The sequence below is a fragment of the Schistocerca americana genome, unplaced genomic scaffold, assembly GCF_021461395.2.
Source record: "Schistocerca americana isolate TAMUIC-IGC-003095 unplaced genomic scaffold, iqSchAmer2.1 HiC_scaffold_182, whole genome shotgun sequence".
NCBI lineage: Eukaryota > Metazoa > Arthropoda > Insecta > Orthoptera > Acrididae > Schistocerca > Schistocerca americana.
Genome location: NW_025725887.1, coordinates 166,995 through 193,712, shown reverse-complemented (window position 1 = coordinate 193,712; position 26,718 = coordinate 166,995). Strand labels below are relative to the sequence as shown.

Below are 26,718 nucleotides of genomic sequence, written 5' to 3'. Positions count from 1 at the left end.
TGGATGAGACGGTTGATCGGGTATTGGGCTGCAGACGTGCCACATTGCGTAGCTCGATAGCTGAGTAAGTCAGAGCGTCGTGCTATGAACACAAACGCCACGTATTCGACCGCACCAAGTGCCATTTCATTTTTCGCCCCTAAAAGACAATGCTTCCTCCAGCGAGACACTGCCAGGTAAATAACAAGCGATCTTCACAAGAAGTAAGGTATCTACACGTCGTGCGATACTGTCGCCAACGGCCATACCGCGCGTAGTGCAGCGGTTCTCGTCTGTTCACCGGCGTTAAGAATCGTTGGCCGTGGCTAGTACTTAGAAGCCCAGAGCACGTCGAGTTCCCAGCCGAGCACGCATCCTTCATTTTGCATTTTTCCTTCGGTTCCGTTGTTGCTTAGCGATAATGATGCGGTCCCGCACGCTGACGCCACTCTTGCCTGGCCACAATAAAATGAAAGGTGCTGTCGTGTGTTTGTCGTTTTTTGGTCTCTCCCAGTCGTTTCTAGCGCCTGCCCTCTACATATATGCCCATTTCCAAGCGTCAGCTTTCGCGTCAGCCGAGCAAAGTCGAGACAAGTCGACACATGGAGACACACGATGCTGAGAAACGGAACCCGCAGACTAGCGCCCTGGCACCACGGACTGAGACGAGGGGCGAAGGAAAACTATTCGTACCGCGACAGTTCACAGTTTCGAAGATCGCGTTTCGTTACGTGGAATACCCCCAGAAGAAAAAAGTACTTCTCGTGCGGTGGACGGGAATCGAACCCGGATCAACTGCTTGGGAAGCAACCATGCTGACCGTTACACCACCACCGCGTTGTGCTGCGTCCCACCCACGCCCTGATGTGTCGGCTACCCTCCTGCCACCAGAGGCCGAAGGCGATGGCGCTGTGGGCGCTCAACGCCAGGGCGGAGGTGAGCACATCTGAACGCAGTGCGTAGGTGCTGCTAGGGCGATGTAGTGAAGCTAGAAGCAGAACTGACAGCCGTTGAAAAACTGCCCTTTAATTTACAGCAGGGCGATAAAACAAATATCTAATGTGACGTACTTACTGATGATCCAGAGCCGATTCAGCATATGTGTGCCAATCCAGAAGTAGAAAGCGCCTAAGTATCACAATATTAAGTTGGTTAGTTTGATGCTCGCCTGGAGCATATCATTAGCTTCCCCTGAGGGCGAAATGCACAGCGTAGCCGTTGCTAGGGAACGGCCTTTTCTGTCGTTTTTTGTTTTCTCTGCGTCAATGTGAATATTGATAACTACAGTTCTGCTCGTTCCACTCAAGACAGATTGCGACGGAAAACAATGGTTTAAGGCACCATGTTTAAGCTGTGGTTCCCGAAAGGGAGGTTTGCGGTGCAACCTCACATCGGGCAACTCGTTTTAAATACTCTAAAACCAACGTAATTCCTTCACACAAGAAAAAAAAACACGCTCATTTCGCCGTCAGGCTCTGGAGATACACCTAGAAACGACGGTAGTAGAGACTTTGCGCTCACACGTCAGATTGGCCGAGCGGTCTAAGGCGCCAGATTTAAGCTCTGGTTCCCTAAGGGGAGCGTGGGTTCGAACCCCACATCTGACAATGCATTTTAAATATTCCAAAACTACCAATGTCGTACATGCGGGAAAACAAGTAAATTACGCGGGAACAGGTTCCACAGATACTACTAGAAACGGCAGTGACTATGGTGCTTGCCTTGCAAGTCTGATTGTCTGGCGGTCAGAAAGAATGGAAAGCTGTTAGGAGACATGGCTTTCAGCCACGAGGCCCGGATTCGATTCACGGTAGCCGAACATACTTTTGTTTGCTGAGTCTTGGTTATTCTCACGGCATTTACGATATCTTTGTGTTGTGGTTTTTGGGGTCCAAGCATCAGGCGAGCAAACGTGAACGAAAGCAGATATGTGTGTAAATGAGTGTCAGGGCAGTAATAAAGGTGGATGAGACGGTTGATCGGGTATTGGGCTGCAGACGTGCCACATTGCGTAGCTCGATAGCTGAGTAAGTCAGAGCGTCGTGCTATGAACACAAACGCCACGTATTCGACCGCACCAAGTGCCATTTCATTTTTCGCCCCTAAAAGACAATGCTTCCTCCAGCGAGACACTGCCAGGTAAATAACAAGCGATCTTCACAAGAAGTAAGGTATCTACACGTCGTGCGATACTGTCGCCAACGGCCATACCGCGCGTAGTGCAGCGGTTCTCGTCTGTTCACCGGCGTTAAGAATCGTTGGCCGTGGCTAGTACTTAGAAGCCCAGAGCACGTCGAGTTCCCAGCCGAGCACGCATCCTTCATTTTGCATTTTTCCTTCGGTTCCGTTGTTGCTTAGCGATAATGATGCGGTCCCGCACGCTGACGCCACTCTTGCCTGGCCACAATAAAATGAAAGGTGCTGTCGTGTGTTTGTCGTTTTTTGGTCTCTCCCAGTCGTTTCTAGCGCCTGCCCTCTACATATATGCCCATTTCCAAGCGTCAGCTTTCGCGTCAGCCGAGCAAAGTCGAGACAAGTCGACACATGGAGACACACGATGCTGAGAAACGGAACCCGCAGACTAGCGCCCTGGCACCACGGACTGAGACGAGGGGCGAAGGAAAACTATTCGTACCGCGACAGTTCACAGTTTCGAAGATCGCGTTTCGTTACGTGGAATACCCCCAGAAGAAAAAAGTACTTCTCGTGCGGTGGACGGGAATCGAACCCGGATCAACTGCTTGGGAAGCAACCATGCTGACCGTTACACCACCACCGCGTTGTGCTGCGTCCCACCCACGCCCTGATGTGTCGGCTACCCTCCTGCCACCAGAGGCCTAAGGCGATGGCGCTGTAGGCGCTCAACGCCAGGGCGGAGGTGAGCACATCTGAACGCAGTGCGTAGGTGCTGCTAGGGCGATGTAGTGAAGCTAGAAGCAGAACTGACAGCCGTTGAAAAACTGCCCTTTAATTTACAGCAGGGCGATAAAACAAATATCTAATGTGACGTACTTACTGATGATCCAGAGCCGATTCAGCATATGTGTGCCAATCCAGAAGTAGAAAGCGCCTAAGTATCACAATATTAAGTTGGTTAGTTTGATGCTCGCCTGGAGCATATCATTAGCTTCCCCTGAGGGCGAAATGCACAGCGTAGCCGTTGCTAGGGAACGGCCTTTTCTGTCGTTTTTTGTTTTCTCTGCGTCAATGTGAATATTGATAACTACAGTTCTGCTCGTTCCACTCAAGACAGATGGCGACGGAAAACAATGGTTTAAGGCACCATGTTTAAGCTGTGGTTCCCGAAAGGGAGGTTTGCGGTGCAACCTCACATCGGGCAACTCGTTTTAAATACTCTAAAACCAACGTAATTCCTTCACACAAGAAAAAAAACACGCTCATTTCGCCGTCAGGCTCTGGAGATACACCTAGAAACGACGGTAGTAGAGACTTTGCGCTCACACGTCAGATTGGCCGAGCGGTCTAAGGCGCCAGATTTAAGCTCTGGTTCCCTAAGGGGAGCATGGGTTCGAACCCCACATCTGACAATGCATTTTAAATATTCCAAAACTACCAATGTCGTACATGCGGGAAAACAAGTAAATTACGCGGGAACAGGTTCCACAGATACTACTAGAAACGGCAGTGACTATGGTGCTTGCCTTGCAAGTCTGATTGTCTGGCGGTCAGAAAGAATGGAAAGCTGTTAGGAGACATGGCTTTCAGCCACGAGGCCCGGATTCGATTCACGGTAGCCGAACATACTTTTGTTTGCTGAGTCTTGGTTATTCTCACGGCATTTACGATATCTTTGTGTTGTGGTTTTTGGGGTCCAAGCATCAGGCGAGCAAACGTGAACGAAAGCAGATATGTGTGTAAATGAGTGTCAGGGCAGTAATAAAGGTGGATGAGACGGTTGATCGGGTATTGGGCTGCAGACGTGCCACATTGCGTAGCTCGATAGCTGAGTAAGTCAGAGCGTCGTGCTGTGAACACAAACGCCACGTATTCGACCGCACCAAGTGCCATTTCATTTTTCGCCCCTAAAAGACAATGCTTCCTCCAGCGAGACACTGCCAGGTAAATAACAAGCGATCTTCACAAGAAGTAAGGTATCTACACGTCGTGCGATACTGTCGCCAACGGCCATACCGCGCGTAGTGCAGCGGTTCTCGTCTGTTCACCGGCGTTAAGAATCGTTGGCCGTGGCTAGTACTTAGAAGCCCAGAGCACGTCGAGTTCCCAGCCGAGCACGAATCCTTCATTTTGCATTTTTCCTTCGGTTCCGTTGTTGCTTAGCGATAATGATGCGGTCCCGCACGCTGACGCCACTCTTGCCTGGCCACAATAAAATGAAAGGTGCTGTCGTGTGTTTGTCGTTTTTTGGTCTCTCCCAGTCGTTTCTAGCGCCTGCCCTCTACATATATGCCCATTTCCAAGCGTCAGCTTTCGCGTCAGCCGAGCAAAGTCGAGACAAGTCGACACATGGAGACACACGATGCTGAGAAACGGAACCCGCAGACTAGCGCCCTGGCACCACGGACTGAGACGAGGGGCGAAGGAAAACTATTCGTACCGCGACAGTTCACAGTTTCGAAGATCGCGTTTCGTTACGTGGAATACCCCCAGAAGAAAAAAGTACTTCTCGTGCGGTGGACGGGAATCGAACCCGGATCAACTGCTTGGGAAGCAACCATGCTGACCGTTACACCACCACCGCGTTGTGCTGCGTCCCACCCACGCCCTGATGTGTCGGCTACCCTCCTGCCACCAGAGGCCGAAGGCGCTGGCGCTGTAGGCGCTCAACGCCAGGGCGGAGGTGAGCACATCTGAACGCAGTGCGTAGGTGCTGCTAGGGCGATGTAGTGAAGCTAGAAGCAGAACTGACAGCCGTTGAAAAACTGCCCTTTAATTTACAGCAGGGCGATAAAACAAATATCTAATGTGACGTACTTACTGATGATCCAGAGCCGATTCAGCATATGTGTGCCAATCCAGAAGTAGAAAGCGCCTAAGTATCACAATATTAAGTTGGTTAGTTTGATGCTCGCCTGGAGCATATCATTAGCTTCCCCTGAGGGCGAAATGCACAGCGTAGCCGTTGCTAGGGAACGGCCTTTTCTGTCGTTTTTTGTTTTCTCTGCGTCAATGTGAATATTGATAACTACAGTTCTGCTCGTTCCACTCAAGACAGATTGCGACGGAAAACAATGGTTTAAGGCACCATGTTTAAGCTGTGGTTCCCGAAAGGGAGGTTTGCGGTGCAACCTCACATCGGGCAACTCGTTTTAAATACTCTAAAACCAACGTAATTCCTTCACACAAGAAAAAAAAACACGCTCATTTCGCCGTCAGGCTCTGGAGATACACCTAGAAACGACGGTAGTAGAGACTTTGCGCTCACACGTCAGATTGGCCGAGCGGTCTAAGGCGCCAGATTTAAGCTCTGGTTCCCTAAGGGGAGCGTGGGTTCGAACCCCACATCTGACAATGCATTTTAAATATTCCAAAACTACCAATGTCGTACATGCGGGAAAACAAGTAAATTACGCGGGAACAGGTTCCACAGATACTACTAGAAACGGCAGTGACTATGGTGCTTGCCTTGCAAGTCTGATTGTCTGGCGGTCAGAAAGAATGGAAAGCTGTTAGGAGACATGGCTTTCAGCCACGAGGCCCGGATTCGATTCACGGTAGCCGAACATACTTTTGTTTGCTGAGTCTTGGTTATTCTCACGGCATTTACGATATCTTTGTGTTGTGGTTTTTGGGGTCCAAGCATCAGGCGAGCAAACGTGAACGAAAGCAGATATGTGTGTAAATGAGTGTCAGGGCAGTAATAAAGGTGGATGAGACGGTTGATCGGGTATTGGGCTGCAGACGTGCCACATTGCGTAGCTCGATAGCTGAGTAAGTCAGAGCGTCGTGCTGTGAACACAAACGCCACGTATTCGACCGCACCAAGTGCCATTTCATTTTTCGCCCCTAAAAGACAATGCTTCCTCCAGCGAGACACTGCCAGGTAAATAACAAGCGATCTTCACAAGAAGTAAGGTATCTACACGTCGTGCGATACTGTCGCCAACGGCCATACCGCGCGTAGTGCAGCGGTTCTCGTCTGTTCACCGGCGTTAAGAATCGTTGGCCGTGGCTAGTACTTAGAAGCCCAGAGCACGTCGAGTTCCCAGCCGAGCACGAATCCTTCATTTTGCATTTTTCCTTCGGTTCCGTTGTTGCTTAGCGATAATGATGCGGTCCCGCACGCTGACGCCACTCTTGCCTGGCCACAATAAAATGAAAGGTGCTGTCGTGTGTTTGTCGTTTTTTGGTCTCTCCCAGTCGTTTCTAGCGCCTGCCCTCTACATATATGCCCATTTCCAAGCGTCAGCTTTCGCGTCAGCCGAGCAAAGTCGAGACAAGTCGACACATGGAGACACACGATGCTGAGAAACGGAACCCGCAGACTAGCGCCCTGGCACCACGGACTGAGACGAGGGGCGAAGGAAAACTATTCGTACCGCGACAGTTCACAGTTTCGAAGATCGCGTTTCGTTACGTGGAATACCCCCAGAAGAAAAAAGTACTTCTCGTGCGGTGGACGGGAATCGAACCCGGATCAACTGCTTGGGAAGCAACCATGCTGACCGTTACACCACCACCGCGTTGTGCTGCGTCCCACCCACGCCCTGATGTGTCGGCTACCCTCCTGCCACCAGAGGCCGAAGGCGCTGGCGCTGTAGGCGCTCAACGCCAGGGCGGAGGTGAGCACATCTGAACGCAGTGCGTAGGTGCTGCTAGGGCGATGTAGTGAAGCTAGAAGCAGAACTGACAGCCGTTGAAAAACTGCCCTTTAATTTACAGCAGGGCGATAAAACAAATATCTAATGTGACGTACTTACTGATGATCCAGAGCCGATTCAGCATATGTGTGCCAATCCAGAAGTAGAAAGCGCCTAAGTATCACAATATTAAGTTGGTTAGTTTGATGCTCGCCTGGAGCATATCATTAGCTTCCCCTGAGGGCGAAATGCACAGCGTAGCCGTTGCTAGGGAACGGCCTTTTCTGTCGTTTTTTGTTTTCTCTGCGTCAATGTGAATATTGATAACTACAGTTCTGCTCGTTCCACTCAAGACAGATTGCGACGGAAAACAATGGTTTAAGGCACCATGTTTAAGCTGTGGTTCCCGAAAGGGAGGTTTGCGGTGCAACCTCACATCGGGCAACTCGTTTTAAATACTCTAAAACCAACGTAATTCCTTCACACAAGAAAAAAAAACACGCTCATTTCGCCGTCAGGCTCTGGAGATACACCTAGAAACGACGGTAGTAGAGACTTTGCGCTCACACGTCAGATTGGCCGAGCGGTCTAAGGCGCCAGATTTAAGCTCTGGTTCCCTAAGGGGAGCGTGGGTTCGAACCCCACATCTGACAATGCATTTTAAATATTCCAAAACTACCAATGTCGTACATGCGGGAAAACAAGTAAATTACGCGGGAACAGGTTCCACAGATACTACTAGAAACGGCAGTGACTATGGTGCTTGCCTTGCAAGTCTGATTGTCTGGCGGTCAGAAAGAATGGAAAGCTGTTAGGAGACATGGCTTTCAGCCACGAGGCCCGGATTCGATTCACGGTAGCCGAACATACTTTTGTTTGCTGAGTCTTGGTTATTCTCACGGCATTTACGATATCTTTGTGTTGTGGTTTTTGGGGTCCAAGCATCAGGCGAGCAAACGTGAACGAAAGCAGATATGTGTGTAAATGAGTGTCAGGGCAGTAATAAAGGTGGATGAGACGGTTGATCGGGTATTGGGCTGCAGACGTGCCACATTGCGTAGCTCGATAGCTGAGTAAGTCAGAGCGTCGTGCTGTGAACACAAACGCCACGTATTCGACCGCACCAAGTGCCATTTCATTTTTCGCCCCTAAAAGACAATGCTTCCTCCAGCGAGACACTGCCAGGTAAATAACAAGCGATCTTCACAAGAAGTAAGGTATCTACACGTCGTGCGATACTGTCGCCAACGGCCATACCGCGCGTAGTGCAGCGGTTCTCGTCTGTTCACCGGCGTTAAGAATCGTTGGCCGTGGCTAGTACTTAGAAGCCCAGAGCACGTCGAGTTCCCAGCCGAGCACGAATCCTTCATTTTGCATTTTTCCTTCGGTTCCGTTGTTGCTTAGCGATAATGATGCGGTCCCGCACGCTGACGCCACTCTTGCCTGGCCACAATAAAATGAAAGGTGCTGTCGTGTGTTTGTCGTTTTTTGGTCTCTCCCAGTCGTTTCTAGCGCCTGCCCTCTACATATATGCCCATTTCCAAGCGTCAGCTTTCGCGTCAGCCGAGCAAAGTCGAGACAAGTCGACACATGGAGACACACGATGCTGAGAAACGGAACCCGCAGACTAGCGCCCTGGCACCACGGACTGAGACGAGGGGCGAAGGAAAACTATTCGTACCGCGACAGTTCACAGTTTCGAAGATCGCGTTTCGTTACGTGGAATACCCCCAGAAGAAAAAAGTACTTCTCGTGCGGTGGACGGGAATCGAACCCGGATCAACTGCTTGGGAAGCAACCATGCTGACCGTTACACCACCACCGCGTTGTGCTGCGTCCCACCCACGCCCTGATGTGTCGGCTACCCTCCTGCCACCAGAGGCCGAAGGCGCTGGCGCTGTAGGCGCTCAACGCCAGGGCGGAGGTGAGCACATCTGAACGCAGTGCGTAGGTGCTGCTAGGGCGATGTAGTGAAGCTAGAAGCAGAACTGACAGCCGTTGAAAAACTGCCCTTTAATTTACAGCAGGGCGATAAAACAAATATCTAATGTGACGTACTTACTGATGATCCAGAGCCGATTCAGCATATGTGTGCCAATCCAGAAGTAGAAAGCGCCTAAGTATCACAATATTAAGTTGGTTAGTTTGATGCTCGCCTGGAGCATATCATTAGCTTCCCCTGAGGGCGAAATGCACAGCGTAGCCGTTGCTAGGGAACGGCCTTTTCTGTCGTTTTTTGTTTTCTCTGCGTCAATGTGAATATTGATAACTACAGTTCTGCTCGTTCCACTCAAGACAGATTGCGACGGAAAACAATGGTTTAAGGCACCATGTTTAAGCTGTGGTTCCCGAAAGGGAGGTTTGCGGTGCAACCTCACATCGGGCAACTCGTTTTAAATACTCTAAAACCAACGTAATTCCTTCACACAAGAAAAAAAAACACGCTCATTTCGCCGTCAGGCTCTGGAGATACACCTAGAAACGACGGTAGTAGAGACTTTGCGCTCACACGTCAGATTGGCCGAGCGGTCTAAGGCGCCAGATTTAAGCTCTGGTTCCCTAAGGGGAGCGTGGGTTCGAACCCCACATCTGACAATGCATTTTAAATATTCCAAAACTACCAATGTCGTACATGCGGGAAAACAAGTAAATTACGCGGGAACAGGTTCCACAGATACTACTAGAAACGGCAGTGACTATGGTGCTTGCCTTGCAAGTCTGATTGTCTGGCGGTCAGAAAGAATGGAAAGCTGTTAGGAGACATGGCTTTCAGCCACGAGGCCCGGATTCGATTCACGGTAGCCGAACATACTTTTGTTTGCTGAGTCTTGGTTATTCTCACGGCATTTACGATATCTTTGTGTTGTGGTTTTTGGGGTCCAAGCATCAGGCGAGCAAACGTGAACGAAAGCAGATATGTGTGTAAATGAGTGTCAGGGCAGTAATAAAGGTGGATGAGACGGTTGATCGGGTATTGGGCTGCAGACGTGCCACATTGCGTAGCTCGATAGCTGAGTAAGTCAGAGCGTCGTGCTGTGAACACAAACGCCACGTATTCGACCGCACCAAGTGCCATTTCATTTTTCGCCCCTAAAAGACAATGCTTCCTCCAGCGAGACACTGCCAGGTAAATAACAAGCGATCTTCACAAGAAGTAAGGTATCTACACGTCGTGCGATACTGTCGCCAACGGCCATACCGCGCGTAGTGCAGCGGTTCTCGTCTGTTCACCGGCGTTAAGAATCGTTGGCCGTGGCTAGTACTTAGAAGCCCAGAGCACGTCGAGTTCCCAGCCGAGCACGAATCCTTCATTTTGCATTTTTCCTTCGGTTCCGTTGTTGCTTAGCGATAATGATGCGGTCCCGCACGCTGACGCCACTCTTGCCTGGCCACAATAAAATGAAAGGTGCTGTCGTGTGTTTGTCGTTTTTTGGTCTCTCCCAGTCGTTTCTAGCGCCTGCCCTCTACATATATGCCCATTTCCAAGCGTCAGCTTTCGCGTCAGCCGAGCAAAGTCGAGACAAGTCGACACATGGAGACACACGATGCTGAGAAACGGAACCCGCAGACTAGCGCCCTGGCACCACGGACTGAGACGAGGGGCGAAGGAAAACTATTCGTACCGCGACAGTTCACAGTTTCGAAGATCGCGTTTCGTTACGTGGAATACCCCCAGAAGAAAAAAGTACTTCTCGTGCGGTGGACGGGAATCGAACCCGGATCAACTGCTTGGGAAGCAACCATGCTGACCGTTACACCACCACCGCGTTGTGCTGCGTCCCACCCACGCCCTGATGTGTCGGCTACCCTCCTGCCACCAGAGGCCGAAGGCGCTGGCGCTGTAGGCGCTCAACGCCAGGGCGGAGGTGAGCACATCTGAACGCAGTGCGTAGGTGCTGCTAGGGCGATGTAGTGAAGCTAGAAGCAGAACTGACAGCCGTTGAAAAACTGCCCTTTAATTTACAGCAGGGCGATAAAACAAATATCTAATGTGACGTACTTACTGATGATCCAGAGCCGATTCAGCATATGTGTGCCAATCCAGAAGTAGAAAGCGCCTAAGTATCACAATATTAAGTTGGTTAGTTTGATGCTCGCCTGGAGCATATCATTAGCTTCCCCTGAGGGCGAAATGCACAGCGTAGCCGTTGCTAGGGAACGGCCTTTTCTGTCGTTTTTTGTTTTCTCTGCGTCAATGTGAATATTGATAACTACAGTTCTGCTCGTTCCACTCAAGACAGATTGCGACGGAAAACAATGGTTTAAGGCACCATGTTTAAGCTGTGGTTCCCGAAAGGGAGGTTTGCGGTGCAACCTCACATCGGGCAACTCGTTTTAAATACTCTAAAACCAACGTAATTCCTTCACACAAGAAAAAAAAACACGCTCATTTCGCCGTCAGGCTCTGGAGATACACCTAGAAACGACGGTAGTAGAGACTTTGCGCTCACACGTCAGATTGGCCGAGCGGTCTAAGGCGCCAGATTTAAGCTCTGGTTCCCTAAGGGGAGCGTGGGTTCGAACCCCACATCTGACAATGCATTTTAAATATTCCAAAACTACCAATGTCGTACATGCGGGAAAACAAGTAAATTACGCGGGAACAGGTTCCACAGATACTACTAGAAACGGCAGTGACTATGGTGCTTGCCTTGCAAGTCTGATTGTCTGGCGGTCAGAAAGAATGGAAAGCTGTTAGGAGACATGGCTTTCAGCCACGAGGCCCGGATTCGATTCACGGTAGCCGAACATACTTTTGTTTGCTGAGTCTTGGTTATTCTCACGGCATTTACGATATCTTTGTGTTGTGGTTTTTGGGGTCCAAGCATCAGGCGAGCAAACGTGAACGAAAGCAGATATGTGTGTAAATGAGTGTCAGGGCAGTAATAAAGGTGGATGAGACGGTTGATCGGGTATTGGGCTGCAGACGTGCCACATTGCGTAGCTCGATAGCTGAGTAAGTCAGAGCGTCGTGCTGTGAACACAAACGCCACGTATTCGACCGCACCAAGTGCCATTTCATTTTTCGCCCCTAAAAGACAATGCTTCCTCCAGCGAGACACTGCCAGGTAAATAACAAGCGATCTTCACAAGAAGTAAGGTATCTACACGTCGTGCGATACTGTCGCCAACGGCCATACCGCGCGTAGTGCAGCGGTTCTCGTCTGTTCACCGGCGTTAAGAATCGTTGGCCGTGGCTAGTACTTAGAAGCCCAGAGCACGTCGAGTTCCCAGCCGAGCACGAATCCTTCATTTTGCATTTTTCCTTCGGTTCCGTTGTTGCTTAGCGATAATGATGCGGTCCCGCACGCTGACGCCACTCTTGCCTGGCCACAATAAAATGAAAGGTGCTGTCGTGTGTTTGTCGTTTTTTGGTCTCTCCCAGTCGTTTCTAGCGCCTGCCCTCTACATATATGCCCATTTCCAAGCGTCAGCTTTCGCGTCAGCCGAGCAAAGTCGAGACAAGTCGACACATGGAGACACACGATGCTGAGAAACGGAACCCGCAGACTAGCGCCCTGGCACCACGGACTGAGACGAGGGGCGAAGGAAAACTATTCGTACCGCGACAGTTCACAGTTTCGAAGATCGCGTTTCGTTACGTGGAATACCCCCAGAAGAAAAAAGTACTTCTCGTGCGGTGGACGGGAATCGAACCCGGATCAACTGCTTGGGAAGCAACCATGCTGACCGTTACACCACCACCGCGTTGTGCTGCGTCCCACCCACGCCCTGATGTGTCGGCTACCCTCCTGCCACCAGAGGCCGAAGGCGCTGGCGCTGTAGGCGCTCAACGCCAGGGCGGAGGTGAGCACATCTGAACGCAGTGCGTAGGTGCTGCTAGGGCGATGTAGTGAAGCTAGAAGCAGAACTGACAGCCGTTGAAAAACTGCCCTTTAATTTACAGCAGGGCGATAAAACAAATATCTAATGTGACGTACTTACTGATGATCCAGAGCCGATTCAGCATATGTGTGCCAATCCAGAAGTAGAAAGCGCCTAAGTATCACAATATTAAGTTGGTTAGTTTGATGCTCGCCTGGAGCATATCATTAGCTTCCCCTGAGGGCGAAATGCACAGCGTAGCCGTTGCTAGGGAACGGCCTTTTCTGTCGTTTTTTGTTTTCTCTGCGTCAATGTGAATATTGATAACTACAGTTCTGCTCGTTCCACTCAAGACAGATTGCGACGGAAAACAATGGTTTAAGGCACCATGTTTAAGCTGTGGTTCCCGAAAGGGAGGTTTGCGGTGCAACCTCACATCGGGCAACTCGTTTTAAATACTCTAAAACCAACGTAATTCCTTCACACAAGAAAAAAAAACACGCTCATTTCGCCGTCAGGCTCTGGAGATACACCTAGAAACGACGGTAGTAGAGACTTTGCGCTCACACGTCAGATTGGCCGAGCGGTCTAAGGCGCCAGATTTAAGCTCTGGTTCCCTAAGGGGAGCGTGGGTTCGAACCCCACATCTGACAATGCATTTTAAATATTCCAAAACTACCAATGTCGTACATGCGGGAAAACAAGTAAATTACGCGGGAACAGGTTCCACAGATACTACTAGAAACGGCAGTGACTATGGTGCTTGCCTTGCAAGTCTGATTGTCTGGCGGTCAGAAAGAATGGAAAGCTGTTAGGAGACATGGCTTTCAGCCACGAGGCCCGGATTCGATTCACGGTAGCCGAACATACTTTTGTTTGCTGAGTCTTGGTTATTCTCACGGCATTTACGATATCTTTGTGTTGTGGTTTTTGGGGTCCAAGCATCAGGCGAGCAAACGTGAACGAAAGCAGATATGTGTGTAAATGAGTGTCAGGGCAGTAATAAAGGTGGATGAGACGGTTGATCGGGTATTGGGCTGCAGACGTGCCACATTGCGTAGCTCGATAGCTGAGTAAGTCAGAGCGTCGTGCTGTGAACACAAACGCCACGTATTCGACCGCACCAAGTGCCATTTCATTTTTCGCCCCTAAAAGACAATGCTTCCTCCAGCGAGACACTGCCAGGTAAATAACAAGCGATCTTCACAAGAAGTAAGGTATCTACACGTCGTGCGATACTGTCGCCAACGGCCATACCGTGCGTAGTGCAGCGGTTCTCGTCTGTTCACCGGCGTTAAGAATCGTTGGCCGTGGCTAGTACTTAGAAGCCCAGAGCACGTCGAGTTCCCAGCCGAGCACGAATCCTTCATTTTGCATTTTTCCTTCGGTTCCGTTGTTGCTTAGCGATAATGATGCGGTCCCGCACGCTGACGCCACTCTTGCCTGGCCACAATAAAATGAAAGGTGCTGTCGTGTGTTTGTCGTTTTTTGGTCTCTCCCAGTCGTTTCTAGCGCCTGCCCTCTACATATATGCCCATTTCCAAGCGTCAGCTTTCGCGTCAGCCGAGCAAAGTCGAGACAAGTCGACACATGGAGACACACGATGCTGAGAAACGGAACCCGCAGACTAGCGCCCTGGCACCACGGACTGAGACGAGGGGCGAAGGAAAACTATTCGTACCGCGACAGTTCACAGTTTCGAAGATCGCGTTTCGTTACGTGGAATACCCCCAGAAGAAAAAAGTACTTCTCGTGCGGTGGACGGGAATCGAACCCGGATCAACTGCTTGGGAAGCAACCATGCTGACCGTTACACCACCACCGCGTTGTGCTGCGTCCCACCCACGCCCTGATGTGTCGGCTACCCTCCTGCCACCAGAGGCCGAAGGCGCTGGCGCTGTAGGCGCTCAACGCCAGGGCGGAGGTGAGCACATCTGAACGCAGTGCGTAGGTGCTGCTAGGGCGATGTAGTGAAGCTAGAAGCAGAACTGACAGCCGTTGAAAAACTGCCCTTTAATTTACAGCAGGGCGATAAAACAAATATCTAATGTGACGTACTTACTGATGATCCAGAGCCGATTCAGCATATGTGTGCCAATCCAGAAGTAGAAAGCGCCTAAGTATCACAATATTAAGTTGGTTAGTTTGATGCTCGCCTGGAGCATATCATTAGCTTCCCCTGAGGGCGAAATGCACAGCGTAGCCGTTGCTAGGGAACGGCCTTTTCTGTCGTTTTTTGTTTTCTCTGCGTCAATGTGAATATTGATAACTACAGTTCTGCTCGTTCCACTCAAGACAGATTGCGACGGAAAACAATGGTTTAAGGCACCATGTTTAAGCTGTGGTTCCCGAAAGGGAGGTTTGCGGTGCAACCTCACATCGGGCAACTCGTTTTAAATACTCTAAAACCAACGTAATTCCTTCACACAAGAAAAAAAAACACGCTCATTTCGCCGTCAGGCTCTGGAGATACACCTAGAAACGACGGTAGTAGAGACTTTGAGCTCACACGTCAGATTGGCCGAGCGGTCTAAGGCGCCAGATTTAAGCTCTGGTTCCCTAAGGGGAGCGTGGGTTCGAACCCCACATCTGACAATGCATTTTAAATATTCCAAAACTACCAATGTCGTACATGCGGGAAAACAAGTAAATTACGCGGGAACAGGTTCCACAGATACTACTAGAAACGGCAGTGACTATGGTGCTTGCCTTGCAAGTCTGATTGTCTGGCGGTCAGAAAGAATGGAAAGCTGTTAGGAGACATGGCTTTCAGCCACGAGGCCCGGATTCGATTCACGGTAGCCGAACATACTTTTGTTTGCTGAGTCTTGGTTATTCTCACGGCATTTACGATATCTTTGTGTTGTGGTTTTTGGGGTCCAAGCATCAGGCGAGCAAACGTGAACGAAAGCAGATATGTGTGTAAATGAGTGTCAGGGCAGTAATAAAGGTGGATGAGACGGTTGATCGGGTATTGGGCTGCAGACGTGCCACATTGCGTAGCTCGATAGCTGAGTAAGTCAGAGCGTCGTGCTATGAACACAAACGCCACGTATTCGACCGCACCAAGTGCCATTTCATTTTTCGCCCCTAAAAGACAATGCTTCCTCCAGCGAGACACTGCCAGGTAAATAACAAGCGATCTTCACAAGAAGTAAGGTATCTACACGTCGTGCGATACTGTCGCCAACGGCCATACCGCGCGTAGTGCAGCGGTTCTCGTCTGTTCACCGGCGTTAAGAATCGTTGGCCGTGGCTAGTACTTAGAAGCCCAGAGCACGTCGAGTTCCCAGCCGAGCACGCATCCTTCATTTTGCATTTTTCCTTCGGTTCCGTTGTTGCTTAGCGATAATGATGCGGTCCCGCACGCTGACGCCACTCTTGCCTGGCCACAATAAAATGAAAGGTGCTGTCGTGTGTTTGTCGTTTTTTGGTCTCTCCCAGTCGTTTCTAGCGCCTGCCCTCTACATATATGCCCATTTCCAAGCGTCAGCTTTCGCGTCAGCCGAGCAAAGTCGAGACAAGTCGACACATGGAGACACACGATGCTGAGAAACGGAACCCGCAGACTAGCGCCCTGGCACCACGGACTGAGACGAGGGGCGAAGGAAAACTATTCGTACCGCGACAGTTCACAGTTTCGAAGATCGCGTTTCGTTACGTGGAATACCCCCAGAAGAAAAAAGTACTTCTCGTGCGGTGGACGGGAATCGAACCCGGATCAACTGCTTGGGAAGCAACCATGCTGACCGTTACACCACCACCGCGTTGTGCTGCGTCCCACCCACGCCCTGATGTGTCGGCTACCCTCCTGCCACCAGAGGCCGAAGGCGCTGGCGCTGTAGGCGCTCAACGCCAGGGCGGAGGTGAGCACATCTGAACGCAGTGCGTAGGTGCTGCTAGGGCGATGTAGTGAAGCTAGAAGCAGAACTGACAGCCGTTGAAAAACTGCCCTTTAATTTACAGCAGGGCGATAAAACAAATATCTAATGTGACGTACTTACTGATGATCCAGAGCCGATTCAGCATATGTGTGCCAATCCAGAAGTAGAAAGCGCCTAAGTATCACAATATTAAGTTGGTTAGTTTGATGCTCGCCTGGAGCATATCATTAGCTTCCCCTGAGGGCGAAATGCACAGCGTAGCCGTTGCTAGGGAACGGCCTTTTCTGTCGTTTTTTGTTTTCTCTGCGTCAATGTGAATATTGATAACTACAGTTCTGCTCGTTCCACTCAAGACAGATTGCGACGGAAAACAATGGTTTAAGGCACCATGTTTAAGCTGTGGTTCCCGAAAGGGAGGTTTGCGGTGCAACCTCACATCGGGCAACTCGTTTTAAATACTCTAAAACCAACGTAATTCCTTCACACAAGAAAAAAAAACACGCTCATTTCGCCGTCAGGCTCTGGAGATACACCTAGAAACGACGGTAGTAGAGACTTTGCGCTCACACGTCAGATTGGCCGAGCGGTCTAAGGCGCCAGATTTAAGCTCTGGTTCCCTAAGGGGAGCGTGGGTTCGAACCCCACATCTGACAATGCATTTTAAATATTCCAAAACTACCAATGTCGTACATGCGGGAAAACAAGTAAATTACGCGGGAACAGGTTCCACAGATACTACTAGAAACGGCAGTGACTATGGTGCTTGCCTTGCAAGTCTGATTGTCTGGCGGTCAGAAAGAATGGAAAGCTGTTAGGAGACATGGCTTTCAGCCACGAGGCCCGGATTCGATTCACGGTAGCCGAACATACTTTTGTTTGCTGAGTCTTGGTTATTCTCACGGCATTTACGATATCTTTGTGTTGTGGTTTTTGGGGTCCAAGCATCAGGCGAGCAAACGTGAACGAAAGCAGATATGTGTGTAAATGAGTGTCAGGGCAGTAATAAAGGTGGATGAGACGGTTGATCGGGTATTGGGCTGCAGACGTGCCACATTGCGTAGCTCGATAGCTGAGTAAGTCAGAGCGTCGTGCTGTGAACACAAACGCCACGTATTCGACCGCACCAAGTGCCATTTCATTTTTCGCCCCTAAAAGACAATGCTTCCTCCAGCGAGACACTGCCAGGTAAATAACAAGCGATCTTCACAAGAAGTAAGGTATCTACACGTCGTGCGATACTGTCGCCAACGGCCATACCGCGCGTAGTGCAGCGGTTCTCGTCTGTTCACCGGCGTTAAGAATCGTTGGCCGTGGCTAGTACTTAGAAGCCCAGAGCACGTCGAGTTCCCAGCCGAGCACGAATCCTTCATTTTGCATTTTTCCTTCGGTTCCGTTGTTGCTTAGCGATAATGATGCGGTCCCGCACGCTGACGCCACTCTTGCCTGGCCACAATAAAATGAAAGGTGCTGTCGTGTGTTTGTCGTTTTTTGGTCTCTTCCAGTCGTTTCTAGCGCCTGCCCTCTACATATATGCCCATTTCCAAGCGTCAGCTTTCGCGTCAGCCGAGCAAAGTCGAGACAAGTCGACACATGGAGACACACGATGCTGAGAAACGGAACCCGCAGACTAGCGCCCTGGCACCACGGACTGAGACGAGGGGCGAAGGAAAACTATTCGTACCGCGACAGTTCACAGTTTCGAAGATCGCGTTTCGTTACGTGGAATACCCCCAGAAGAAAAAAGTACTTCTCGTGCGGTGGACGGGAATCGAACCCGGATCAACTGCTTGGGAAGCAACCATGCTGACCGTTACACCACCACCGCGTTGTGCTGCGTCCCACCCACGCCCTGATGTGTCGGCTACCCTCCTGCCACCAGAGGCCGAAGGCGATGGCGCTGTAGGCGCTCAACGCCAGGGCGGAGGTGAGCACATCTGAACGCAGTGCGTAGGTGCTGCTAGGGCGATGTAGTGAAGCTAGAAGCAGAACTGACAGCCGTTGAAAAACTGCCCTTTAATTTACAGCAGGGCGATAAAACAAATATCTAATGTGACGTACTTACTGATGATCCAGAGCCGATTCAGCATATGTGTGCCAATCCAGAAGTAGAAAGCGCCTAAGTATCACAATATTAAGTTGGTTAGTTTGATGCTCGCCTGGAGCATATCATTAGCTTCCCCTGAGGGCGAAATGCACAGCGTAGCCGTTGCTAGGGAACGGCCTTTTCTGTCGTTTTTTGTTTTCTCTGCGTCAATGTGAATATTGATAACTACAGTTCTGCTCGTTCCACTCAAGACAGATGGCGACGGAAAACAATGGTTTAAGGCACCATGTTTAAGCTGTGGTTCCCGAAAGGGAGGTTTGCGGTGCAACCTCACATCGGGCAACTCGTTTTAAATACTCTAAAACCAACGTAATTCCTTCACACAAGAAAAAAAACACGCTCATTTCGCCGTCAGGCTCTGGAGATACACCTAGAAACGACGGTAGTAGAGACTTTGCGCTCACACGTCAGATTGGCCGAGCGGTCTAAGGCGCCAGATTTAAGCTCTGGTTCCCTAAGGGGAGCATGGGTTCGAACCCCACATCTGACAATGCATTTTAAATATTCCAAAACTACCAATGTCGTACATGCGGGAAAACAAGTAAATTACGCGGGAACAGGTTCCACAGATACTACTAGAAACGGCAGTGACTATGGTGCTTGCCTTGCAAGTCTGATTGTCTGGCGGTCAGAAAGAATGGAAAGCTGTTAGGAGACATGGCTTTCAGCCACGAGGCCCGGATTCGATTCACGGTAGCCGAACATACTTTTGTTTGCTGAGTCTTGGTTATTCTCACGGCATTTACGATATCTTTGTGTTGTGGTTTTTGGGGTCCAAGCATCAGGCGAGCAAACGTGAACGAAAGCAGATATGTGTGTAAATGAGTGTCAGGGCAGTAATAAAGGTGGATGAGACGGTTGATCGGGTATTGGGCTGCAGACGTGCCACATTGCGTAGCTCGATAGCTGAGTAAGTCAGAGCGTCGTGCTGTGAACACAAACGCCACGTATTCGACCGCACCAAGTGCCATTTCATTTTTCGCCCCTAAAAGACAATGCTTCCTCCAGCGAGACACTGCCAGGTAAATAACAAGCGATCTTCACAAGAAGTAAGGTATCTACACGTCGTGCGATACTGTCGCCAACGGCCATACCGCGCGTAGTGCAGCGGTTCTCGTCTGTTCACCGGCGTTAAGAATCGTTGGCCGTGGCTAGTACTTAGAAGCCCAGAGCACGTCGAGTTCCCAGCCGAGCACGAATCCTTCATTTTGCATTTTTCCTTCGGTTCCGTTGTTGCTTAGCGATAATGATGCGGTCCCGCACGCTGACGCCACTCTTGCCTGGCCACAATAAAATGAAAGGTGCTGTCGTGTGTTTGTCGTTTTTTGGTCTCTTCCAGTCGTTTCTAGCGCCTGCCCTCTACATATATGCCCATTTCCAAGCGTCAGCTTTCGCGTCAGCCGAGCAAAGTCGAGACAAGTCGACACATGGAGACACACGATGCTGAGAAACGGAACCCGCAGACTAGCGCCCTGGCACCACGGACTGAGACGAGGGGCGAAGGAAAACTATTCGTACCGCGACAGTTCACAGTTTCGAAGATCGCGTTTCGTTACGTGGAATACCCCCAGAAGAAAAAAGTACTTCTCGTGCGGTGGACGGGAATCGAACCCGGATCAACTGCTTGGGAAGCAACCATGCTGACCGTTACACCACCACCGCGTTGTGCTGCGTCCCACCCACGCCCTGATGTGTCGGCTACCCTCCTGCCACCAGAGGCCGAAGGCGATGGCGCTGTAGGCGCTCAACGCCAGGGCGGAGGTGAGCACATCTGAACGCAGTGCGTAGGTGCTGCTAGGGCGATGTAGTGAAGCTAGAAGCAGAACTGACAGCCGTTGAAAAACTGCCCTTTAATTTACAGCAGGGCGATAAAACAAATATCTAATGTGACGTACTTACTGATGATCCAGAGCCGATTCAGCATATGTGTGCCAATCCAGAAGTAGAAAGCGCCTAAGTATCACAATATTAAGTTGGTTAGTTTGATGCTCGCCTGGAGCATATCATTAGCTTCCCCTGAGGGCGAAATGCACAGCGTAGCCGTTGCTAGGGAACGGCCTTTTCTGTCGTTTTTTGTTTTCTCTGCGTCAATGTGAATATTGATAACTACAGTTCTGCTCGTTCCACTCAAGACAGATGGCGACGGAAAACAATGGTTTAAGGCACCATGTTTAAGCTGTGGTTCCCGAAAGGGAGGTTTGCGGTGCAACCTCACATCGGGCAACTCGTTTTAAATACTCTAAAACCAACGTAATTCCTTCACACAAGAAAAAAAACACGCTCATTTCGCCGTCAGGCTCTGGAGATACACCTAGAAACGACGGTAGTAGAGACTTTGCGCTCACACGTCAGATTGGCCGAGCGGTCTAAGGCGCCAGATTTAAGCTCTGGTTCCCTAAGGGGAGCATGGGTTCGAACCCCACATCTGACAATGCATTTTAAATATTCCAAAACTACCAATGTCGTACATGCGGGAAAACAAGTAAATTACGCGGGAACAGGTTCCACAGATACTACTAGAAACGGCAGTGACTATGGTGCTTGCCTTGCAAGTCTGATTGTCTGGCGGTCAGAAAGAATGGAAAGCTGTTAGGAGACATGGCTTTCAGCCACGAGGCCCGGATTCGATTCACGGTAGCCGAACATACTTTTGTTTGCTGAGTCTTGGTTATTCTCACGGCATTTACGATATCTTTGTGTTGTGGTTTTTGGGGTCCAAGCATCAGGCGAGCAAACGTGAACGAAAGCAGATATGTGTGTAAATGAGTGTCAGGGCAGTAATAAAGGTGGATGAGACGGTTGATCGGGTATTGGGCTGCAGACGTGCCACATTGCGTAGCTCGATAGCTGAGTAAGTCAGAGCGTCGTGCTGTGAACACAAACGCCACGTATTCGACCGCACCAAGTGCCATTTCATTTTTCGCCCCTAAAAGACAATGCTTCCTCCAGCGAGACACTGCCAGGTAAATAACAAGCGATCTTCACAAGAAGTAAGGTATCTACACGTCGTGCGATACTGTCGCCAACGGCCATACCGCGCGTAGTGCAGCGGTTCTCGTCTGTTCACCGGCGTTAAGAATCGTTGGCCGTGGCTAGTACTTAGAAGCCCAGAGCACGTCGAGTTCCCAGCCGAGCACGAATCCTTCATTTTGCATTTTTCCTTCGGTTCCGTTGTTGCTTAGCGATAATGATGCGGTCCCGCACGCTGACGCCACTCTTGCCTGGCCACAATAAAATGAAAGGTGCTGTCGTGTGTTTGTCGTTTTTTGGTCTCTCCCAGTCGTTTCTAGCGCCTGCCCTCTACATATATGCCCATTTCCAAGCGTCAGCTTTCGCGTCAGCCGAGCAAAGTCGAGACAAGTCGACACATGGAGACACACGATGCTGAGAAACGGAACCCGCAGACTAGCGCCCTGGCACCACGGACTGAGACGAGGGGCGAAGGAAAACTATTCGTACCGCGACAGTTCACAGTTTCGAAGATCGCGTTTCGTTACGTGGAATACCCCCAGAAGAAAAAAGTACTTCTCGTGCGGTGGACGGGAATCGAACCCGGATCAACTGCTTGGGAAGCAACCATGCTGACCGTTACACCACCACCGCGTTGTGCTGCGTCCCACCCACGCCCTGATGTGTCGGCTACCCTCCTGCCACCAGAGGCCGAAGGCGCTGGCGCTGTAGGCGCTCAACGCCAGGGCGGAGGTGAGCACATCTGAACGCAGTGCGTAGGTGCTGCTAGGGCGATGTAGTGAAGCTAGAAGCAGAACTGACAGCCGTTGAAAAACTGCCCTTTAATTTACAGCAGGGCGATAAAACAAATATCTAATGTGACGTACTTACTGATGATCCAGAGCCGATTCAGCATATGTGTGCCAATCCAGAAGTAGAAAGCGCCTAAGTATCACAATATTAAGTTGGTTAGTTTGATGCTCGCCTGGAGCATATCATTAGCTTCCCCTGAGGGCGAAATGCACAGCGTAGCCGTTGCTAGGGAACGGCCTTTTCTGTCGTTTTTTGTTTTCTCTGCGTCAATGTGAATATTGATAACTACAGTTCTGCTCGTTCCACTCAAGACAGATGGCGACGGAAAACAATGGTTTAAGGCACCATGTTTAAGCTGTGGTTCCCGAAAGGGAGGTTTGCGGTGCAACCTCACATCGGGCAACTCGTTTTAAATACTCTAAAACCAACGTAATTCCTTCACACAAGAAAAAAAACACGCTCATTTCGCCGTCAGGCTCTGGAGATACACCTAGAAACGACGGTAGTAGAGACTTTGCGCTCACACGTCAGATTGGCCGAGCGGTCTAAGGCGCCAGATTTAAGCTCTGGTTCCCTAAGGGGAGCATGGGTTCGAACCCCACATCTGACAATGCATTTTAAATATTCCAAAACTACCAATGTCGTACATGCGGGAAAACAAGTAAATTACGCGGGAACAGGTTCCACAGATACTACTAGAAACGGCAGTGACTATGGTGCTTGCCTTGCAAGTCTGATTGTCTGGCGGTCAGAAAGAATGGAAAGCTGTTAGGAGACATGGCTTTCAGCCACGAGGCCCGGATTCGATTCACGGTAGCCGAACATACTTTTGTTTGCTGAGTCTTGGTTATTCTCACGGCATTTACGATATCTTTGTGTTGTGGTTTTTGGGGTCCAAGCATCAGGCGAGCAAACGTGAACGAAAGCAGATATGTGTGTAAATGAGTGTCAGGGCAGTAATAAAGGTGGATGAGACGGTTGATCGGGTATTGGGCTGCAGACGTGCCACATTGCGTAGCTCGATAGCTGAGTAAGTCAGAGCGTCGTGCTGTGAACACAAACGCCACGTATTCGACCGCACCAAGTGCCATTTCATTTTTCGCCCCTAAAAGACAATGCTTCCTCCAGCGAGACACTGCCAGGTAAATAACAAGCGATCTTCACAAGAAGTAAGGTATCTACACGTCGTGCGATACTGTCGCCAACGGCCATACCGCGCGTAGTGCAGCGGTTCTCGTCTGTTCACCGGCGTTAAGAATCGTTGGCCGTGGCTAGTACTTAGAAGCCCAGAGCACGTCGAGTTCCCAGCCGAGCACGAATCCTTCATTTTGCATTTTTCCTTCGGTTCCGTTGTTGCTTAGCGATAATGATGCGGTCCCGCACGCTGACGCCACTCTTGCCTGGCCACAATAAAATGAAAGGTGCTGTCGTGTGTTTGTCGTTTTTTGGTCTCTCCCAGTCGTTTCTAGCGCCTGCCCTCTACATATATGCCCATTTCCAAGCGTCAGCTTTCGCGTCAGCCGAGCAAAGTCGAGACAAGTCGACACATGGAGACACACGATGCTGAGAAACGGAACCCGCAGACTAGCGCCCTGGCACCACGGACTGAGACGAGGGGCGAAGGAAAACTATTCGTACCGCGACAGTTCACAGTTTCGAAGATCGCGTTTCGTTACGTGGAATACCCCCAGAAGAAAAAAGTACTTCTCGTGCGGTGGACGGGAATCGAACCCGGATCAACTGCTTGGGAAGCAACCATGCTGACCGTTACACCACCACCGCGTTGTGCTGCGTCCCACCCACGCCCTGATGTGTCGGCTACCCTCCTGCCACCAGAGGCCGAAGGCGCTGGCGCTGTAGGCGCTCAACGCCAGGGCGGAGGTGAGCACATCTGAACGCAGTGCGTAGGTGCTGCTAGGGCGATGTAGTGAAGCTAGAAGCAGAACTGACAGCCGTTGAAAAACTGCCCTTTAATTTACAGCAGGGCGATAAAACAAATATCTAATGTGACGTACTTACTGATGATCCAGAGCCGATTCAGCATATGTGTGCCAATCCAGAAGTAGAAAGCGCCTAAGTATCACAATATTAAGTTGGTTAGTTTGATGCTCGCCTGGAGCATATCATTAGCTTCCCCTGAGGGCGAAATGCACAGCGTAGCCGTTGCTAGGGAACGGCCTTTTCTGTCGTTTTTTGTTTTCTCTGCGTCAATGTGAATATTGATAACTACAGTTCTGCTCGTTCCACTCAAGACAGATTGCGACGGAAAACAATGGTTTAAGGCACCATGTTTAAGCTGTGGTTCCCGAAAGGGAGGTTTGCGGTGCAACCTCACATCGGGCAACTCGTTTTAAATACTCTAAAACCAACGTAATTCCTTCACACAAGAAAAAAAAACACGCTCATTTCGCCGTCAGGCTCTGGAGATACACCGAGAAACGACGGTAGTAGAGACTTTGCGCTCACACGTCAGATTGGCCGAGCGGTCTAAGGCGCCAGATTTAAGCTCTGGTTCCCTAAGGGGAGCGTGGGTTCGAACCCCACATCTGACAATGCATTTTAAATATTCCAAAACTACCAATGTCGTACATGCGGGAAAACAAGTAAATTACGCGGGAACAGGTTCCACAGATACTACTAGAAACGGCAGTGACTATGGTGCTTGCCTTGCAAGTCTGATTGTCTGGCGGTCAGAAAGAATGGAAAGCTGTTAGGAGACATGGCTTTCAGCCACGAGGCCCGGATTCGATTCACGGTAGCCGAACATACTTTTGTTTGCTGAGTCTTGGTTATTCTCACGGCATTTACGATATCTTTGTGTTGTGGTTTTTGGGGTCCAAGCATCAGGCGAGCAAACGTGAACGAAAGCAGATATGTGTGTAAATGAGTGTCAGGGCAGTAATAAAGGTGGATGAGACGGTTGATCGGGTATTGGGCTGCAGACGTGCCACATTGCGTAGCTCGATAGCTTAGTAAGTCAGAGCGTCGTGCTGTGAACACAAACGCCACGTATTCGACCGCACCAAGTGCCATTTCATTTTTCGCCCCTAAAAGACAATGCTTCCTCCAGCGAGACACTGCCAGGTAAATAACACGCGATCTTCACAAGAAGTAAGGTATCTACACGTCGTGCGATACTGTCGCCAACGGCCATACCGCGCGTAGTGCAGCGGTTCTCGTCTGTTCACCGGCGTTAAGAATCGTTGGCCGTGGCTAGTACTTAGAAGCCCAGAGCACGTCGAGTTCCCAGCCGAGCACGAATCCTTCATTTTGCATTTTTCCTTCGGTTCCGTTGTTGCTTAGCGATAATGATGCGGTCCCGCACGCTGACGCCACTCTTGCCTGGCCACAATAAAATGAAAGGTGCTGTCGTGTGTTTGTCGTTTTTTGGTCTCTCCCAGTCGTTTCTAGCGCCTGCCCTCTACATATATGCCCATTTCCAAGCGTCAGCTTTCGCGTCAGCCGAGCAAAGTCGAGACAAGTCGACACATGGAGACACACGATGCTGAGAAACGGAACCCGCAGACTAGCGCCCTGGCACCACGGACTGAGACGAGGGGCGAAGGAAAACTATTCGTACCGCGACAGTTCACAGTTTCGAAGATCGCGTTTCGTTACGTGGAATACCCCCAGAAGAAAAAAGTACTTCTCGTGCGGTGGACGGGAATCGAACCCGGATCAACTGCTTGGGAAGCAACCATGCTGACCGTTACACCACCACCGCGTTGTGCTGCGTCCCACCCACGCCCTGATGTGTCGGCTACCCTCCTGCCACCAGAGGCCGAAGGCGCTGGCGCTGTAGGCGCTCAACGCCAGGGCGGAGGTGAGCACATCTGAACGCAGTGCGTAGGTGCTGCTAGGGCGATGTAGTGAAGCTAGAAGCAGAACTGACAGCCGTTGAAAAACTGCCCTTTAATTTACAGCAGGGCGATAAAACAAATATCTAATGTGACGTACTTACTGATGATCCAGAGCCGATTCAGCATATGTGTGCCAATCCAGAAGTAGAAAGCGCCTAAGTATCACAATATTAAGTTGGTTAGTTTGATGCTCGCCTGGAGCATATCATTAGCTTCCCCTGAGGGCGAAATGCACAGCGTAGCCGTTGCTAGGGAACGGCCTTTTCTGTCGTTTTTTGTTTTCTCTGCGTCAATGTGAATATTGATAACTACAGTTCTGCTCGTTCCACTCAAGACAGATTGCGACGGAAAACAATGGTTTAAGGCACCATGTTTAAGCTGTGGTTCCCGAAAGGGAGGTTTGCGGTGCAACCTCACATCGGGCAACTCGTTTTAAATACTCTAAAACCAACGTAATTCCTTCACACAAGAAAAAAAAACACGCTCATTTCGCCGTCAGGCTCTGGAGATACACCTAGAAACGA

General features: G+C 50.2%; 27 non-coding genes across 27 annotated transcripts; 13 read left to right on the top strand and 14 right to left on the bottom strand.

Annotated features, from left to right (window-relative positions):
* Window positions 1-744: 744 nt before the first annotated feature.
* Trnag-ccc lies at window positions 745-816 on the bottom strand. Its single transcript has one exon. It is a non-coding gene; the product is annotated as a tRNA-Gly (tRNA).
* A 686-nt stretch (window positions 817-1,502) lies between these two features.
* Trnal-uaa lies at window positions 1,503-1,586 on the top strand. Its single transcript has one exon. It is a non-coding gene; the product is annotated as a tRNA-Leu (tRNA).
* A 1,100-nt stretch (window positions 1,587-2,686) lies between these two features.
* On the bottom strand, window positions 2,687-2,758 carry Trnag-ccc. Its single transcript has one exon. It is a non-coding gene; the product is annotated as a tRNA-Gly (tRNA).
* A 685-nt stretch (window positions 2,759-3,443) lies between these two features.
* On the top strand, window positions 3,444-3,527 carry Trnal-uaa. Its single transcript has one exon. It is a non-coding gene; the product is annotated as a tRNA-Leu (tRNA).
* Window positions 3,528-4,627: 1,100 nt separating this feature from the next.
* On the bottom strand, window positions 4,628-4,699 carry Trnag-ccc. The gene has a single exon. It is a non-coding gene; the product is annotated as a tRNA-Gly (tRNA).
* A 686-nt stretch (window positions 4,700-5,385) lies between these two features.
* On the top strand, window positions 5,386-5,469 carry Trnal-uaa. The gene has a single exon. It is a non-coding gene; the product is annotated as a tRNA-Leu (tRNA).
* Window positions 5,470-6,569: 1,100 nt separating this feature from the next.
* Trnag-ccc lies at window positions 6,570-6,641 on the bottom strand. Its single transcript has one exon. It is a non-coding gene; the product is annotated as a tRNA-Gly (tRNA).
* Window positions 6,642-7,327: 686 nt separating this feature from the next.
* Trnal-uaa lies at window positions 7,328-7,411 on the top strand. Its single transcript has one exon. It is a non-coding gene; the product is annotated as a tRNA-Leu (tRNA).
* A 1,100-nt stretch (window positions 7,412-8,511) lies between these two features.
* Window positions 8,512-8,583, bottom strand: Trnag-ccc. The gene has a single exon. It is a non-coding gene; the product is annotated as a tRNA-Gly (tRNA).
* Window positions 8,584-9,269: 686 nt separating this feature from the next.
* Window positions 9,270-9,353, top strand: Trnal-uaa. The gene has a single exon. It is a non-coding gene; the product is annotated as a tRNA-Leu (tRNA).
* Window positions 9,354-10,453: 1,100 nt separating this feature from the next.
* Window positions 10,454-10,525, bottom strand: Trnag-ccc. Its single transcript has one exon. It is a non-coding gene; the product is annotated as a tRNA-Gly (tRNA).
* A 686-nt stretch (window positions 10,526-11,211) lies between these two features.
* On the top strand, window positions 11,212-11,295 carry Trnal-uaa. Its single transcript has one exon. It is a non-coding gene; the product is annotated as a tRNA-Leu (tRNA).
* Window positions 11,296-12,395: 1,100 nt separating this feature from the next.
* On the bottom strand, window positions 12,396-12,467 carry Trnag-ccc. The gene has a single exon. It is a non-coding gene; the product is annotated as a tRNA-Gly (tRNA).
* Window positions 12,468-13,153: 686 nt separating this feature from the next.
* On the top strand, window positions 13,154-13,237 carry Trnal-uaa. The gene has a single exon. It is a non-coding gene; the product is annotated as a tRNA-Leu (tRNA).
* Window positions 13,238-14,337: 1,100 nt separating this feature from the next.
* Window positions 14,338-14,409, bottom strand: Trnag-ccc. The gene has a single exon. It is a non-coding gene; the product is annotated as a tRNA-Gly (tRNA).
* Window positions 14,410-15,095: 686 nt separating this feature from the next.
* Window positions 15,096-15,179, top strand: Trnal-uaa. The gene has a single exon. It is a non-coding gene; the product is annotated as a tRNA-Leu (tRNA).
* Window positions 15,180-16,279: 1,100 nt separating this feature from the next.
* On the bottom strand, window positions 16,280-16,351 carry Trnag-ccc. Its single transcript has one exon. It is a non-coding gene; the product is annotated as a tRNA-Gly (tRNA).
* A 686-nt stretch (window positions 16,352-17,037) lies between these two features.
* Trnal-uaa lies at window positions 17,038-17,121 on the top strand. The gene has a single exon. It is a non-coding gene; the product is annotated as a tRNA-Leu (tRNA).
* Window positions 17,122-18,221: 1,100 nt separating this feature from the next.
* On the bottom strand, window positions 18,222-18,293 carry Trnag-ccc. Its single transcript has one exon. It is a non-coding gene; the product is annotated as a tRNA-Gly (tRNA).
* Window positions 18,294-18,978: 685 nt separating this feature from the next.
* Trnal-uaa lies at window positions 18,979-19,062 on the top strand. Its single transcript has one exon. It is a non-coding gene; the product is annotated as a tRNA-Leu (tRNA).
* Window positions 19,063-20,162: 1,100 nt separating this feature from the next.
* Window positions 20,163-20,234, bottom strand: Trnag-ccc. The gene has a single exon. It is a non-coding gene; the product is annotated as a tRNA-Gly (tRNA).
* Window positions 20,235-20,919: 685 nt separating this feature from the next.
* On the top strand, window positions 20,920-21,003 carry Trnal-uaa. Its single transcript has one exon. It is a non-coding gene; the product is annotated as a tRNA-Leu (tRNA).
* A 1,100-nt stretch (window positions 21,004-22,103) lies between these two features.
* Trnag-ccc lies at window positions 22,104-22,175 on the bottom strand. Its single transcript has one exon. It is a non-coding gene; the product is annotated as a tRNA-Gly (tRNA).
* Window positions 22,176-22,860: 685 nt separating this feature from the next.
* On the top strand, window positions 22,861-22,944 carry Trnal-uaa. Its single transcript has one exon. It is a non-coding gene; the product is annotated as a tRNA-Leu (tRNA).
* A 1,100-nt stretch (window positions 22,945-24,044) lies between these two features.
* On the bottom strand, window positions 24,045-24,116 carry Trnag-ccc. Its single transcript has one exon. It is a non-coding gene; the product is annotated as a tRNA-Gly (tRNA).
* Window positions 24,117-24,802: 686 nt separating this feature from the next.
* On the top strand, window positions 24,803-24,886 carry Trnal-uaa. The gene has a single exon. It is a non-coding gene; the product is annotated as a tRNA-Leu (tRNA).
* Window positions 24,887-25,986: 1,100 nt separating this feature from the next.
* Trnag-ccc lies at window positions 25,987-26,058 on the bottom strand. The gene has a single exon. It is a non-coding gene; the product is annotated as a tRNA-Gly (tRNA).
* Window positions 26,059-26,718: the final 660 nt, after the last annotated feature.